The 16,225-nt window shown below is 46.5% G+C and overlaps 1 pseudogene; it reads right to left on the minus strand.

Moving 5' to 3' along the window:
* Positions 1-273: 273 nt before the first annotated feature.
* The window catches only part of LOC127918901 (copine-4-like), a 73,217-nt pseudogene continuing 57,265 nt past the window's right edge, over positions 274-16,225 (minus strand).

Genomic DNA, 16,225 nt, shown 5'->3' on the forward strand with positions numbered 1-16,225 from the left:
TCTCAACAAACTCTTATAAAAAAAGGAACGGGGTGTTCTATACATTCCTTCATCGATAGTTGTTCATCTGTAGGGATGACAGTTTGGTTGTTCGTTTGTGTGTCCCCACCATACCAATGCTTTGAATGATACAGTTGCTTTACAGATGCATGCCTTGGAGGCCAAGCATGCACAATGAAAAGAACAAACAAACGAAGAGCAAAACAGTAAACTTTTCAGTTAGTCAGCGTAAGGTGCTATCTGTTGTATCGAGTGCGTTGGGCCCATCCCCTCTCAGGGGGCGAATGTCCTGGAAGACTCGAACTCACTGGGCACTTTGGGCTTGATGCCCTTGTTGTGTAGTAGTCAACCACCTGGTTGGGCACTTCTGCTAAGACAGTCTTCGCCAGCTCTGCAGGTGAGCCCTGGAGAAGGACAGAGAGAAACCTGTCACTTCCTGTAACACTCAGGTTACCTCCCAGTTCCCCAGGTAACCCTCCCAGTTCCTCAGGTAACCCTCCTAGTTCCTCAGGTAACCCTCCTAGTTCCTCAGGTAACCCTCCTAGTTCCTCAGGTAACCCTCCTAGTTCCTCAGGTAACCTCCCAGTTCCCCAGGTAACCCTCCCAGTTCCTCAGGTAACCCTCCTCGTCCTCCAGGTAACCTCCTAGTTCCTCAGGTAACCCCCTCCTAGTTCCTCAGGTAACCTCCCAGTTCCTCAGGTAACCCTCCCAGTTCCTCAGGTAACCCTCCTAGTTCCTCAGGTAACCCTCCTAGTTCCTCAGGTAACCTCCCAGTTCCCCAGGTAACCCTCCCAGTTCCTCAGGTAACCCCCTAGTTCCTCAGGTAACCTCCCAGTTCCCCAGGTAACCCTCCCAGTTCTTCAGGTAACCCTCCTAGTTCCTCAGGGAACCCCTCCCAGTTCCTCAGGTAACCCTCCTAGTTCCTCAGGTAACCCTCCCTAGTTCCTCAGGTAACCCTCCCAGTTCCTCAGGCAACCTCCCAGTTCCACAGGTAACCCTCCCAGTTCCTCAGGTAACCCTCCCAGTTCCTCAGGTAACCCTCCCAGTTCCACAGGAAAACCCTCCCAGTTCCTCAGGTAACCCTCCTAGTTCCTCAGGTAACCTCCCAGGTCCTCAGGTAACCCTCCCAGTTCCTCAGGTAACCCTCCTAGTTCCTCAGGTAACCCTCCTAGTTCCTCAGGTAACCCTCCTAGTTCCTCAGGGTAACCCTCCCAGTTCCTCGGGGTCACTCCCAGTTCCACAGGTAACCCTCCCAGTTCCTCAGGTAACCCTCCTAGTTCCTCAGGTAACCTCCCAGTTCCCTCAGGTAACCCTCCCAGTTCCTCAGGTAACCCTCCTAGTTCCTCAGGTAACCTCCTAGTTCCTCAGGTAACCCTCCCAGTTCCTCAGGTAACCCTCCTAGTTCCTCAGGTAACCCTCCTAGTTCCTCAGGTAACCCTCACATTTCCTCAGGTAACCCTCCCAGTTCCTCGGGTAACACTCCCAGTTCCACAGGTAACCCTCCCAGTTCCTCAGGTAACCCTCCTAGTTCCTCAGGTAACCTCCCAGTTCCTCAGGTAACCCTCCTAGTTCCTCAGGTAACCCTCCTAGTTCCTCAGGTAACCTCCCAGTTCCTCGGGTAACCCTCCCACGTCCCCGGGTAACCCTCCTAGTTCCTCAGGTAACACTCCTAGTTCCTCAGGTAACACTCCCAGTCCCTCTGGTAACCCTTCCAGTTCCTCAGGGAACCCCCTAGTTCCTCAGGTAACCCTCCCAGTTCCTCGGGTAACACTCCCAGTTCCTCGGGTAACCCTCCTAGTTCCTCAGGTAACCCTCCTAGTTCCTCAGGTAACCTCCCAGTTCCTCAGGTAACCCTCCCAGTTCCTCAGGTAACCCTCCTAGTTCCTCAGGTAACCCTCCTAGTTCCTCAGGTAACCCTCCTAGTTCCTCAGGTAACCCTCCTAGTTCCTCAGGTAATCCTCACATTTCCTCAGGTAACCCTCCCAGTTCCTCAGGTAACCCTCCCAGTTCCTCGGGTAACCCTCCCAGTTCCTCAGGTAACCCTCCTAGTTCCTCAGGTAACCCTCCCAGTCCCTCTGGTAACCCTTCCAGTTCCTCAGGGAACCCCCCTAGTTCTGCAGGTAACCCTCCCAGTTCCTCAGGTAACCCTCACATTTCCTCAGGTAACCCTCCCAGTCCCTCTGGTAACCCTTCCAGTTCCTCAGGGAACCCCCCTAGTTCCTCAGGTAACCCTCCCAGTTCCTCGGGTAACCCTCCCAGCTCCTCGGGTAACCCTCCTAGTTCCTCAGGTAACCCTCCTCGTTCCAGTAAAGACTCACATGTTTGAAGTTGCGGAAGGGGACGAACTGGACGATGTCTCGTAGACAGGGCTCCCCCTTGGGCGAGCGAAGGATTCCATCATCTCCATCCAGCATCTGCATGTCACTGAAGTCAGCACTTCCCACACCTACAATGATGATGGACATGGGCAAGTGGGAGGCTTGGACTATGGCCTCGCGAGTGTCTGCCATGTCTGTGATCACTCCGTCCGTTAGGATGAGCAGAATGAAGTACTGCTGCAGAGATAAAGGAAGGCAATGACTGGGGAGAAACGTGAGAGAGTAATGTATGTGGGGTGTGTTGGAAATACATGTTGAGCATAACCTAAAGCGTTGCGGAAGTCTCCCATTGACATCAATACATGATTTAAGCTCAATCTAGGTTCAAGCTATGCTCCCAATCGATTGGTTCCAAGGAGAGGAGGACAACTGACAGCTAGCTTACCATGGCCTCCTTGGTGTGCATTTCCTGTGAAGCGGAGCTGGCTACTTTCTGGATGATGGGGGCGATGTTGGTGGGGCCGTAGAGCTGAAGCTTAGGAAGGCATGTCTGATAGGCCTCCACCACCCCTTGGATACCTGCACACCCATAGACATATGTTGGAAAAACACAGAATAACACACACACAGTAACACTCACAGTCATGTAATTCTGGAGAACTCTGGGTATTTGGGGACACACGACCAACAGCAATGCACACAGGTTTGAAGGTATCGTTGTGGAGTAATTGAGACCCATGATATTCAGGATATTTTCACTTTGAGGAAGCAGTCACTCTGTGAATAGTTAGTTACCTTCACAGCTGCATTGACTTGTATTTATCTCTTCTCACCACCACATGGATCACCACATGAGTGGCCTCCCATTCGGCTGAGCAGCAGAAGTAATGCTATTTACTGATTGAGTGGGCATTTGAGGTCACACACAAACATCTGTGGAGAACTTCACTTATAATTAACAACCCCTCCATCACAACCTCACAGGTCGCACTCACTCACTCACTCACTCACTCACTCACTCACTCACTCACTCACTCACTCACTCACTCACTCACTCACTCACTCACTCACTCACTCACTCACTCACTCACTCACTCACTCACACACTCACACACTCACTCCTCACTCACTCCTCCTCCTCCCCTTTCCTCTCTTTCCTCACTCCTCCACTCACACTCCTCACTCACACACTCACACTCACACACACACACACACACACACACACACACACACACACACACACACACACACACACACACACACACACCCTCACAGCTAGTGTAGACTACCAGTGAAATGCTTTCCAGAAATGTAGAGAGAAACATTTTAACAAATTATAACAAGTGGAATAAATCCACAATGAGTAAGGATAACTTGGCGATATACACGGGGTAGCAGTACTGAATCCATGTCCAGGGTACGAGGTAATGGAGTTCCATATGTAGATATAGGTAGGAGTAAAGTGACTAGGCAACAGGGTAGATAATAAACAGTAGCAGCAGTGTCTGTAATGAGTCAAAAGAGTTAGTGCAGATAGTGGGGGTAAAAAGCTGTGTGCGGGTCCTGTTAGTTCCAGACTTCAGTACAGCTTTCTGTGCAGAAGCAGGGAGAACAGTATATGACTTTGGTGGCTGGAGTCTTCCTCTGACACCACCTGGTATAGAGGTCCTGGATAGCAGGGAGCTCAGCACCAGTGATGTACTGGGCCGTACACACTATCCTATGAAGCGCCTTGCGGTCGGATACCAAGTGGTGATGCAGCCAGTAAAAGACGCTCTCATTGGTGCAGCTGTAGAAGGGGAAGAGTTGTGCCTTCTTCATGACTTTGTTGGTGTGTGTGGGCTATGCCTAATTCCTTAGTGATGTGGACACCCAGGAGCTTAAAGCTCTTGACCCGCTCCACTACAGCCCTATCGATGTGGATGGGGATGTGCTCTGCCCTCTGTTTCCTGTCATCCACAATTGGCTCCTTTGTCTTGCTGACATTGAGGGAGAGGTTGTTGTCCTGAACACCACACTGCCAGGTCACTGACCTCCTCCCTATAGGGTGTCTCATCGGGTCGTGTCATCAGCAAACATAATGATGGAGTCGTGAGCAGCCAGGCAGTCGTGGTTGAACAGGGAGTACAGGAGGAGACTAAGCACACACTCCTAAGTGAGCCCTTGTTGAGGGTGAGAGTGGCGGTCGTGTGCCTACCCTCACCACCTGGGGGCGGCCTGTCAGGAAGTCCAGGATTCAGTTTCAGACAGTAGTGTTCAGTCAAAGGGTCCTGAGCTTAGTGATGAGATTTGTGGGCACTATGGTGTTGAACGCTGAGCTGTAGTCAATGAACTGTGTTCTCACATGGGAGAGGGCAGTGTGGAATGCAATAGAGTTACGTCATCTGTGGATCTGTTGGGGTGGTATGCAAATTTAATTGGAGTGGGTATGTGAATTGGAGTGGGTCCACACACAGAGAGAGAGATTTCATTTCTCAGTGGAGCCCTCTGAGGGGATGAGAGTGTGAGGAGAGGTGTAGAGCAGCAACATTAAGACATCTGGAGGTCTGATTACTGACCACTATACTGCAGACATCTGGAGATCTGATCACTGATCACCTGCAGACATCTGGAGGTCTGATTACTGACCACTATACTGTAGACATCTGGAGGGCCACTATACACAGACATCTGGAGGTCTGATTACTGACCACTATAGTGCAGACATCTGGAGGATCACTGACCACTGAGCAGACATGAGGTCTGATTACTGTGCAGACATCTGGAGGTCTGATTACTGACCACTATACTGCAGCTGGAGTCAACTGCAGACATCTGAGGTCTAATTACTGACCACTATACTGCAGACATCTGGAGGTCTGATTCTGGCCACTATACTGCAGACATGGAGAGTCTGATTACTGTCATCTGGAGGTCTGATTACTGATCACTATACTGCAGACATCTGGAGGTCTGGTACTGCAGACATCTGGAGGTCTGATTACTGACCACTATACTGCAGACATCTGGAGATCTGATCACTGACCACTATACTGCAGACATCTGGAGGTCTGATTACTGACACTATACTGCAGACATCTGGAGATCTTCACTGACCACTATACTACAGACATCTGGAGGTCTGATTCTCTGATCTGAAGGTCTGATTACTGACCATTACCACTGCAGACATCTGGAGGTCTGATTAGAGCAGCAGACATCTGGAGATCTGATCACTGACCACTATACTACAGACATCTGGAGGTCTGATTACTGACCACTATACTGCAGACATCTGGAGGTCTGATTACTGACCACTATACTGCAGACATCTGGAGGTCTGATTACTGCCCACTATACTGCAGACATCTGGAGTCTAATTACTGACCACTACACTGCAGACATCTGGAGGTCTAGATTACTGACCACTATACTGCAGACATCTGGAGGTCTGATTACTGACCACTATACTGCAGACATCTGGAGTCTGATTACTGACCATTGCAGACATCTGGAGGTCTGATCACTGACCATACTGCAGACATCTGGAGGTCTGATTACTGACCACTATACTGCAGACATCTGGAGATCTGATCACTGACCACTATACTGCAGACATCTGGAGGTCTGATTACTGACCACTATACTGCAGACATCTGGAGATCTGATCACTGACCACTATACTACAGACATCTGGAGGTCTGATTACTGACCACTGCAGACATCTGAAGGTCTGATTGCAGCCATTATACTGCAGACATCTGGAGGTCTGATTACTGACCACTATACTGCAGACATCTGGAGATCTGATCACTGACCACTATACTACAGACATCTGGAGGTCTGATTACTGACCACTATACTGCAGACATCTGGAGGTCTGATTACTGCCCACTATACTGCAGACATCTGGAGGTCTACTGCCCCACTATACTGCAGACATCATCTGATCATACTGCAGACATCTGGAGGTCTGATTACTGACCACTATACTGCAGACATCTGGAGGTCTGATCACTGACCACTATTGCAGACATCTGAGGTCTGATTACTGACCACTATACTGCAGACATCTGGAGATCTGATCACTGTCTGATTACTGACCACTATACTGCAGACATCTGGAGGTCTGATTACTGACCACTATTACTGCTAATACAGACATCTGGAGATCTGATCACTGACAGACATCTGGAGGTCTGATTCGACCACATCTCAATTGTCACTTGTCGAACATCTCATTGTCATGCTGAAACAGGAAACTGCCAATGTTTTTGTATGACTGTGTGCTTGATTTTATACTCCTGTCAGCAACAGGTGTGGCTGAAATAGCCGAATCCACTAAATTGAAGGGGTGTCCACATACTTTTGTATATATAGTGTATCTTACACAAGCACCGGTACGTACACACACAGGCAGTCTCAGCTTGCCACTCCCTCTACCCACAGTAATGCAAAGTTCACCTTCAAACAGATATCAATATCAATCATTTGTACAGGCACAAAGGAAGACAGTTTTGACTGAGCGTGTGTGTGTGCGCGCATTGGTGTGTGTCCACATCTAACAGCATCTGTACGAGAGTCAGTTTTCTTGCATGAAAAACTGCAAGCTATGCCCTCTGCCTTGGGAGGTGGGCTGGAAGCTTGCCTGACAGAGGAGTACTGAGACTGATCTATTCCTGGGAAGAATCTCTGAACTGGATCAGAACCTGTCTGGCTCCTCTCCATCCATCCAGGGCAGCTGCCAATCAAAACAAGCAAGATGATAGAGTGACACGAATACAAGGTAGAAAGTGGAGGATGAGCTGAAAAGCTGAAAAAATAAAAAGCTATTCTTATAGTCTATTCTTTTTACAGTGTGTGAAAAAGTGTTAGGGCTGTGTGCAGAACAACAGCAAAGGACCTTGTGAAGATGCTGGAGGAAACAGGTACAAAAGTATCTATATCCACAGTAAAACAAGTCCTTGTATTGACGTAACCTGAAAGGCCGCTCAGCAAGGAAGAAGCCACTGCTCCAAGACCGCCATAAAAACGCCAGACTATGGTTTGCAACTGCACATGGGGACAAAATCCTACTTTTTGGAGAAATGTCCTCTGGTCTGATGAAACAAAAATAGAACTGTTTGGCCATAATGACCATTGTTATGTTTGGAGGAAAAAGGGGAATGCTTGCAAGCCGAAGAACACCATCCCAACCGTGAAGCCGGGAGGGCAGCATCATGTTGTGGGGGTGCTTTGCTGCAGGAGGGACTGGTGCACTTCACAAAATAGATGGCATCATGAGGCAGGAAAATTGATGTGGATATATTGAAGCAACATCTCAAGATATCAGTCAGGAAGTTAAAGCTTGGTCTTAAATGGGTCATCCAAATGGACAATGACCCCAAGCATACTTCCAAAGTTGTGGCAAAATGGCTTAAGGACAACAAAGTCAAGGTATTGGAGTGGCCATCACAAAGCCCTGACCTCAATCCCATAGAAAAATAAAGTGGCCAAATAACTTCCTAAAATTAATCCTCTTTACAAGGGTGTAGAGTCTGACTGGCATACACATGAAGTGTGTTAGTTTCACGTTTGGGGAGGATCATTTTCACAAAGAAATGCACCTTTATAATAAAAGCATTACAAGCCAAATCACATTTGTGGCCACTTTTGATTATGGTGTTTTCCCACTAATGGAGCATTCGTGCATATAGCCTATGTGTGCGCATTGCTGCGCTTATAATGTGAAGGAATAGCATAATAGTGTATCACATTTGAAGTTAAACGTACTAATCTGTTGCGTCAGCCTCATTGCGTAAAAAACGTTTTTTTGGGGGATGCTAGTGGTTGTATTAAATTTGGGGTCTATCATCCCACAACTGTTCCAGACTATGTTTGGAATATTTATTTCTTGCACAGAATAGGTCAACTTTTGTACTATGGGGGATAGTAGATTGACATAGGTTAGTTCTTTTGCTGTTGGTTAGGCCTATTCATCTTGTAGGCTGAAAAGTAAATGTTGACAGTTCTTCTAATATCTTCAATATGCACCTCGGAATTGGATAAGGACGCGCGCAGTTGTGTCCCGAAAGTGTCTGTCTTCACTTGTAGCCTGAGAAAGACCCGATCACGAGAGACATGTGAGTGAGAGGTGCTTTGGAGCAGCAGCACTCAGGGAGTAGGGAACAACAGCCACTGGCCGCAAAGGAATGGAGTTTCTTTAGGGTGCATTAGGGCCACACAAAGGGGATGCCGCCGGGAAGTTGAGGCATTATCAAGTGCTTGTCAAATTCTGAATGAGAGACTAAATGAAGCGTGTAGAACAAAAAAATTTATCATATTACTCCAGTGCTAGCCTCCTACACTGGCTTCCTGTCAAGGCAAGGGCTGATTTCAAGGTTTTACTGCTAACCTACAAAGCATTACATGGACTTGCTCCTACCTATCTCTCTGATTTGGTCCTGCCGTACATACCTACACGTACGCTACGGTCAAAGAAGCAGGCCTCCTAATTGTCCTAGAATTTCTAAGCAAACAGCTGGAGGCAGGGCTTTCTCCTATAGAGCTCCATTTTTATGGAATGGTCTGCCTACCCATGTGAGAGACGCAGACTCGGTCTCAACCTTTAAGTCTTTATTAAAGACTCATCTCTTCAGGGGGTCATATGATTGAGTGTAGTCTGGCCCAGGAGTGTGAAGGTGAACGGAAAGGCTCTGGAGCAACGAACCGCCCTTGCTGTCTCTGCCTGGCCGGTTCCCCTCTTTCCACTGGGATTCTCTGCCTCTAACCCTATTGCAGGGGCTGAGTCACTGGCTTACTGATGCTCTTTCATGCCGTCCCTAGGAGGTGCGTCACTTGAGTGGGTTGGGTCACTGATGTGATCTCCCTGTCTGGGTTGGCGCCCCCGCTTTGGTTGTGCCGTGGTGGAGATCTTTGCGGGCTATAGTCGGCCTTGTCTCAGGATGGTAAGTTGGTGGTTGAAGATATCCCTCTCGTGGTGTGGGGGCTGTGCTTTGGCAAAGTGGGTGGGGTTATATCCGTCCTTTTTTGCCCTGTCCGGGGGGTATCATCAGATGAGGCCACAGTGTCTCGTGACGCCTCCTGTCTCAGCATCCAGTATTTATGCTGCAGTAGTTTATGTGTCGGGGGGCTAGGGTCAGTTTGTTATATCTGGAGTACTTCTCCTGTCTTATCCGGTGTCCTGTGTGAATTTAAGTATGCTCTCTCTAATTCTCTCTTTATCTCTTTCTGCTGCTCCAGTTTCAACTGTTCTGCCTGCGGCTATGGAATCCTGACCTGTTCACCGGACGTGCTACCTGTCCCAGACCTATTATTTGACCATACTGGTCATTTATGAACATTTGAACATCTTGGTCATGTTGTGTTATAGTCTCCACCTGGCACAGCCAGAAGAGGACTGGCCACCCCTCATAGCCTGGTTCCTCTCTAGGTTTCTTCCTGGATTTTGGCCTTTCTAGGGAGCCAACTTGCTTCAACACCTGCATTGCTTGCTGTTTGGGGTTTTAGGCTGGGTTTCTGTACAGCACTTTGAGATATCAGCTGATGTACGAAGGGCTATATAAATAAATGTGATTTGATTTGAACAGCCTACACAAAAAAAACAAAGCAGAGCTCATGCCTTTCAAGCAACTTTTTTGAAATCATCATTAGAGTCTCATCATGCAGCCTTACAATGTACTAAAAACCAAAACATATAGCCCAACGTTTGTAGAACAACTAAAGTTACATTAATAACTCTAAATTAAGCATATAGGAGTACCTATTTCTATGTCAACCACTCAATACAGAATAGCCACATGTGCGCACTTCCTCAAATCAATGGGAGGAAATATCCTTTCTATTTCATTCAGCTTTGTTCAATTGTATTCCTCATACTATATAATAATGCCATGGAATTCTAACCAGATCGTGTATGCTAAATTACCTAGTGTGTCCCACAGCCATATGGCATAGCCAGATCAGGACCTAACATAAGGACAACTCAGAGTATGCTACTCTGTTGTTCTGAAATAGACTACATTTTCTTCATATCATGTTTCTTTAGACCTGTCTAAAATACATAATGGATTCATTAGACTTTTTTAAATGTAGATGTTCCAAAGGTCTGCATCAGCAGCTTGTAAGCTGTGTGGAAGCCAAGAGGTTAAATGTTTTTATGTTAATTAACGGTCAATTGGAACAATGCTTGACAATTACCGGCTGACGAAATGTTGTGACTGCCACAGCCCTAACCCAGACCATTATTCATTCGGACTGCCAGATGGTGAAGATTCATCACTCCAGAGAACGGGTTTCCACTGCACCAAGTCCAATGGCAACGAGCTTTACACAACTCAGCCGACACTTGGCATTGCTGTTAAGGAATTTTATCAATAATGACTAATTATGTATACATTTCAATCAGAATACTATTATGTTACTGTATATGTACTAATCAGAATACTATTATGTTACTGTATATGTATGAATTTTCTTTCTTAATCCTAGTACTGAATATAATGTATGTAAATATAATCAATAATTAGAACAATGACTGTCTGTTCCTTGGTAGAAATGAATGAACTATATCTTCAGACTGGCTAGAATGCTTATCTACACAAGAAGACCTTGGCTGGGTCATAAATTATATTAAATTGGTAGGGAGACGATTTGGGAAGGCTTGAGATACTGCCTTTGTACCAGGGTGGGAGAAGAGACGGGTTGGTACTGGAACTAATGGCGTCATTTTCAGTTTATAACCTGTGGTAAACTGTATCGTGTTCAGTACTCTCGTGAATAAACTCTGCTGATTGACTTTAAGACTGGGCACTGTCCATTATTATAGAATAAGGGTCTTACAAATCCTTATGAATTGACAGAGTGTTTAATTTTAATTGGGTGTTAAAACATAGAGCAATTTAATTCCTGCAACAATTGCGCATAGTGATATTAGGCTTGTGTGCGGCTGCTCAGCCATGGACGAAGAGTTCTTATACTGATGTTGCTTCCAGAGGCAGTTTGGAACTCAGTAGTAGTGTTGCAACCGAGGACAGATCATTTTTACGTGCTAAGCGCTTCAGCACCCAGCGGTCTGTTCTGTAAGCTTGTGTAGCCTACCACTTCGAGGCTGACATGTTGTTGCTCTTAGATGTGTCCACTTCACAATAACATCCCTTACCGGGGCTGCTGTAGCAGGGCAGAAATGTGAAGAACTGACTTGTTGGAAAGGTGGAATCCTATGACGGTGCCATGTTGAAAGTCACCTAGCTTTTCAGTAAGGCCATTCTACTGTCAATGTTTGTCTATGGAGATTGCATGGCTGTGTGCTAGCTTTTTTTTACACCTGTCAACAACGGGTGTGGCGGAAATAGCCGAATCCACTCATTTGAAAGGATGTCCACATACTATTGTATATATAGTTTACATTACAATCAAATAGCCACAGTAGCCTACTACTAGGCCATTGTTAAAGCAGTCAGATTAAGCTGGTACAGCCTCACTGTTCACAGTAAAACAGTCAAATAAAGCTGGTACAGCCTCACTGTCAAATCTGGTACAGTCACAAAACAGTCAAATAAAGCTGGTACAGCCTCACTGTTCACAGTAAAACAGTCAAATAAAGCTGGTACAGCCTCACTGTTCACAGTAAAACAGTCAAATAAAGCTGGTACAGCCTCACTGTTCACAGTAAAACAGTCAAATAAAGCTGGTACAGCCTCACTGTTCACAGTAAAACAGTCAAATGAAGCTGGTACAGCCTCACTGTTCACAGTAAAACAGTCAAATAAAGCTGGTACAGCCTCACTGTTCACAGTAAAACAGTCAAATAAAGCTGGTACAGCCTCAGTGTTCACAGTAAAACAGTCAAATAAAGCTGGTACAGCCTCAGTGTTCACAGTAAAACAGTCATATAAAGCTGGTACAGCCTCACTGTTCACAGTAAAACAGTCAAATAAAGCTGGTACAGCCTCACTGTCCACAGTAAAACAGTCAAATGAAGCTGGTACAGCCTCACTGTTCACAGTAAAACAGTCAAATAAAGCTGATACAGCCTCACTGTTCACAGTAAAACAGTCAAATAAAGCTGGTACAGCCTCAGTGTTCACAGTAAAACAGTCATATAAAGCTGGTACAGCCTCACTGTTCACAGTAAAACAGTCAAATAAAGCTGGTACAGCCTCACTGTTCACAGTAAAACAGTCAAATAAAGCTGGTACAGCCTCACTGTTCACAGTAAAACAGTCAAATAAAGCTGGTACAGCGTCAGTGTTCACAGTAAAACAGTCAAATAAAGCTGGTACAGCCTCACTGTCCACAGTAAAACAGTCAAATAAAGCTGGTACAGCCTCACTGTTCACAGTAAAACAGTCAAATAAAGCTGATACAGCCTCACTGTTCACAGTAAAACAGTCAAATAAAGCTGATACAGCCTCACTGTTCACAGTAAAACAGTCAAATAAAGCTGGTACAGCCTCACTGTTCACAGTAAAACAGTCAAATAAAGCTGGTACAGCCTCACTGTTCACAGTAAAACAGTCAAATAAAGCTGGTACAGCCTCAGTGTTCACAGTAAAACAGTCAAATAAAGCTGGTACAGCCTCATTGTTCACAGTAAAACAGTCAAATAAAGCTGGTACAGCCTCACTGTTGACAGTAAAACAGTCAAATAAAGCTGGTACAGCCTCACTGTTCACAGTAAACGCTGCGGTTGCTGGCTCACCTCTCTAACCGTTACCCACCCCGGTGTCTGTGCGGTAGTTCTAACCCTCGGGGCTCATTATCTGACTACAGCACAGACCTGGCCTCTCTCCTCCAGACATGATGTCCCTGTGGGGCAGTCAGGGTATTTAGCATTAACAGTCTACTTTAATGTGAAGAAAGGAAGGCTGGCTGCCACCAGGTTGATTGACGTACGTTGATCTCCTGTGGTGTGCGATGACAGCGGCTTCATCCAGGCCTGTCTGTGGGACATTATGCAGGTCACCTTTGGCTGTTCAACATTTTCCTGAAGCCGTTTAGATTCTGAACAAACTGTAGACTCACTGTTAAAACGTTTTTTTGATGCATCCCTACAAAGTGTTTGGGCTGGCATGAAGAGAGAACGTGATAAATGTGGTTTTATTATCTGGTTAATGTGTTATTAAAGATAAATTTATGCTTTTAATATTTAATAGTTATTCAGTGCAAGAGGAAATTGACCCCAATTTTGCAAATTTAAGGTAACAACCCACCCCAGAGCTGGTGATGAGCATTTGAAATAAAGCATTTTGACAGTCTGATTTCAAAGCCAGGGTGAACCTCTAATCTGTTTGAGGCAAAGCACCTACCTGCACATTCTGGGTTTTCCTCATTAAAATTCACTGCAAAATCGTGAGAAACCTGGAGGAAGATGAAAAATATGGACTATTGATCATCATGGAACAGTGAGGCAAAGGAACACACACACACACACGCACACACACACACACACACACACACACACACACACACACACACACACACACACACACACACACACACACACACTAACACAGAGTTGGCCAGAAGCAATCAATCACACAATCAAATGTAAAAGTCGACTGATGCATTTATGTGGGTTGGATAATGAGCATAATTGCGTGCCATGGTACCCCCCTCCTCCCCTCCTCTCTGGACCAGAGGCAGCATCATGTGTCAGCCAGGGGTAGCACCAGTCACCCAGGAAGAATGGCCAGTATTTCCTGCTGGGCAGTTCAGTGATTCAGAGAGTCAATCCAGCAGTAGAGAACCCTGTGTTGGACCGGCCCATTCTGTGTGACAGAACAGAGACCAGCGGGGGCCAGCGGGGCCAGCGGGGGGCCAGCCGGGTGTCGTAATCACTACAGAAGCAGGAGAGCAGAGCCAGAGTCTCAACTCATCTCATCTTGTCACAGGAGTGATTACAACACCCTGCTGAGGCTGAGCCATAGCCCAACTCTATGAAAAATATGGTTGTAAATTACCTTGAAGTCGGGCGGAATCTGAGCGCCGAAGCCAAACGCTGGGAACATTTTGTCACTGGATTGACATGCATGCAGGGATAGAAAACAAAAGAGGGATTAGAATTTGAGCGATGGCACACTGGATTCTGAGCCAGGGATTGTTATCTGAAACACATGCCCGTAAACAAGTCCATTCTGCTGGTGACCCAGGACTACCATGGGCTCTGAATGACTTCTCATTTACATAACCTCTGAGTCACTGGACAACTATTTATTTATTTATTTTTATTTCACCTTTATTTAACCAGGTAGGCTAGTTGAGAACAAGTTCTCATTTGCAACTGCGACCTGGCCAAGATAAAGCATAGCAGTGTGAACAGACAACACAGAGTTACACATGGGGTAAACAATTAGCAAGTCAATAACACAGTAGAAAAAATGGGCAGTCTATATACAATGTGTGCAAAAGGCATGAGGAGGTAGGCGAATAATACAATTTTGCAGATTAACACTGGAGTGATAAATGATCAGATGGTCATGTACAGGTAGAGATATTGGTGTGCAAAACAGCAGAAAAGTAAATAAATAAAAACAGTATAAAAACAGTATGGGAATGAGGTAGGTGAAAATGGGTGAGCTATTTACCTATAGACTATGTACAGCTGCAGCGATCGGTTAGCTGCTCGGATAGCTGATGTTTGAAGTTGGTGAGGGAGATAAAAGTCTCCAACTTCAGCGATTTTTGCAATTCGTTCCAGTCACAGGCAGCAGAGTACTGGAACGAAAGGCGGCCAAATGAGGTGTTGGCTTTAGGGATGATCAGTGAGATACACCTGCTGGAGCGCGTGCTACGGATGGGTGTTGCCATCGTGACCAGTGAACTGAGATAAGGCGGAGCTTTACCTAGCATGGACTTGTAGATGACCTGGAGCCAGTGGGTCTGGCGACGAATATGTAGTGAGGGCCAGCCGACTAGAGCATACAAGTCGCAGTGGTGGGTGGTATAAGGTGCTTTAGTGACAAAACGGATGGCACTGTGATAGACTGCATCCAGTTTGCTGAGTAGAGTGTTGGAAGCCATTTTGTAGATGACATCGCCGAAGTCGAGGATCGGTAGGATAGTCAGTTTTACTAGGGTAAGCTTGGCAGCGTGAGTGAAGGAGGCTTTGTTGCGGAATAGAAAGCCGACTCTTGATTTGATTTTTGATTGGAGATGTTTGATGTGAGTCTGGAAGGAGAGTTTGCAGTCTAGCCAGACACCTAGGTACTTATAGATGTCCACATATTCAAGGTCGGAACCATCCAGGGTGGTGGTGATGCTAGTCGGGCATGCGGGTGCAGGCAGCGATCGGTTGAAAAGCATGCATTTGGTTTTACTCGCGTTTAAGAGCAGTTGGAGGCCACGGAAGGAGTGCTGTATGGCATTGAAGCTCGTTTGGAGGTTTGATAGCACAGTGTCCAATGACGGGCCGAAAGTATATAGAATGGTGTCGTCTGCGTAGAGGTGGATCAGGGAATCGCCCGCAGCAAGAGCAACATCATTGATATATACAGAGAAAAGAGTCGGCCCGAGAATTGAACCCTGTGGCACCCCCATAGAGACTGCCAGAGGACCGGACAGCATGCCCTCCGATTTGACACACTGAACTCTGTCTGCAAAGTAATTGGTGAACCAGGCAAGGCAGTCATCCGAAAACCGAGGCTGTTGAGTCTGCCGATAAGAATATGGTGATTGACAGAGTCGAAAGCCTTGGCGAGGTCGATGAAGACAGCTGCACAGTACTGTCTTTTATCGATGGCGGTTATGATATCATTTAGTACCTTGAGTGTGGCTGAGGTGCACCCGTGACCGGCTCGGAAACCAGATTGCACAGCGGAGAAGGTACGGTGGGATTCGAGATGGTCAGTGACCTGTTTGTTGACTTGGCTTTCGAAGACCTTAGATAGGCAGGGCAGGATGGATATAGGTCTATAGCAGTTTGGGTC

Source organism: Oncorhynchus keta, unplaced genomic scaffold (genome assembly GCF_023373465.1).
Source record: "Oncorhynchus keta strain PuntledgeMale-10-30-2019 unplaced genomic scaffold, Oket_V2 Un_contig_1522_pilon_pilon, whole genome shotgun sequence".
Classification (NCBI taxonomy): Eukaryota; Metazoa; Chordata; class Actinopteri; order Salmoniformes; family Salmonidae; genus Oncorhynchus; species Oncorhynchus keta.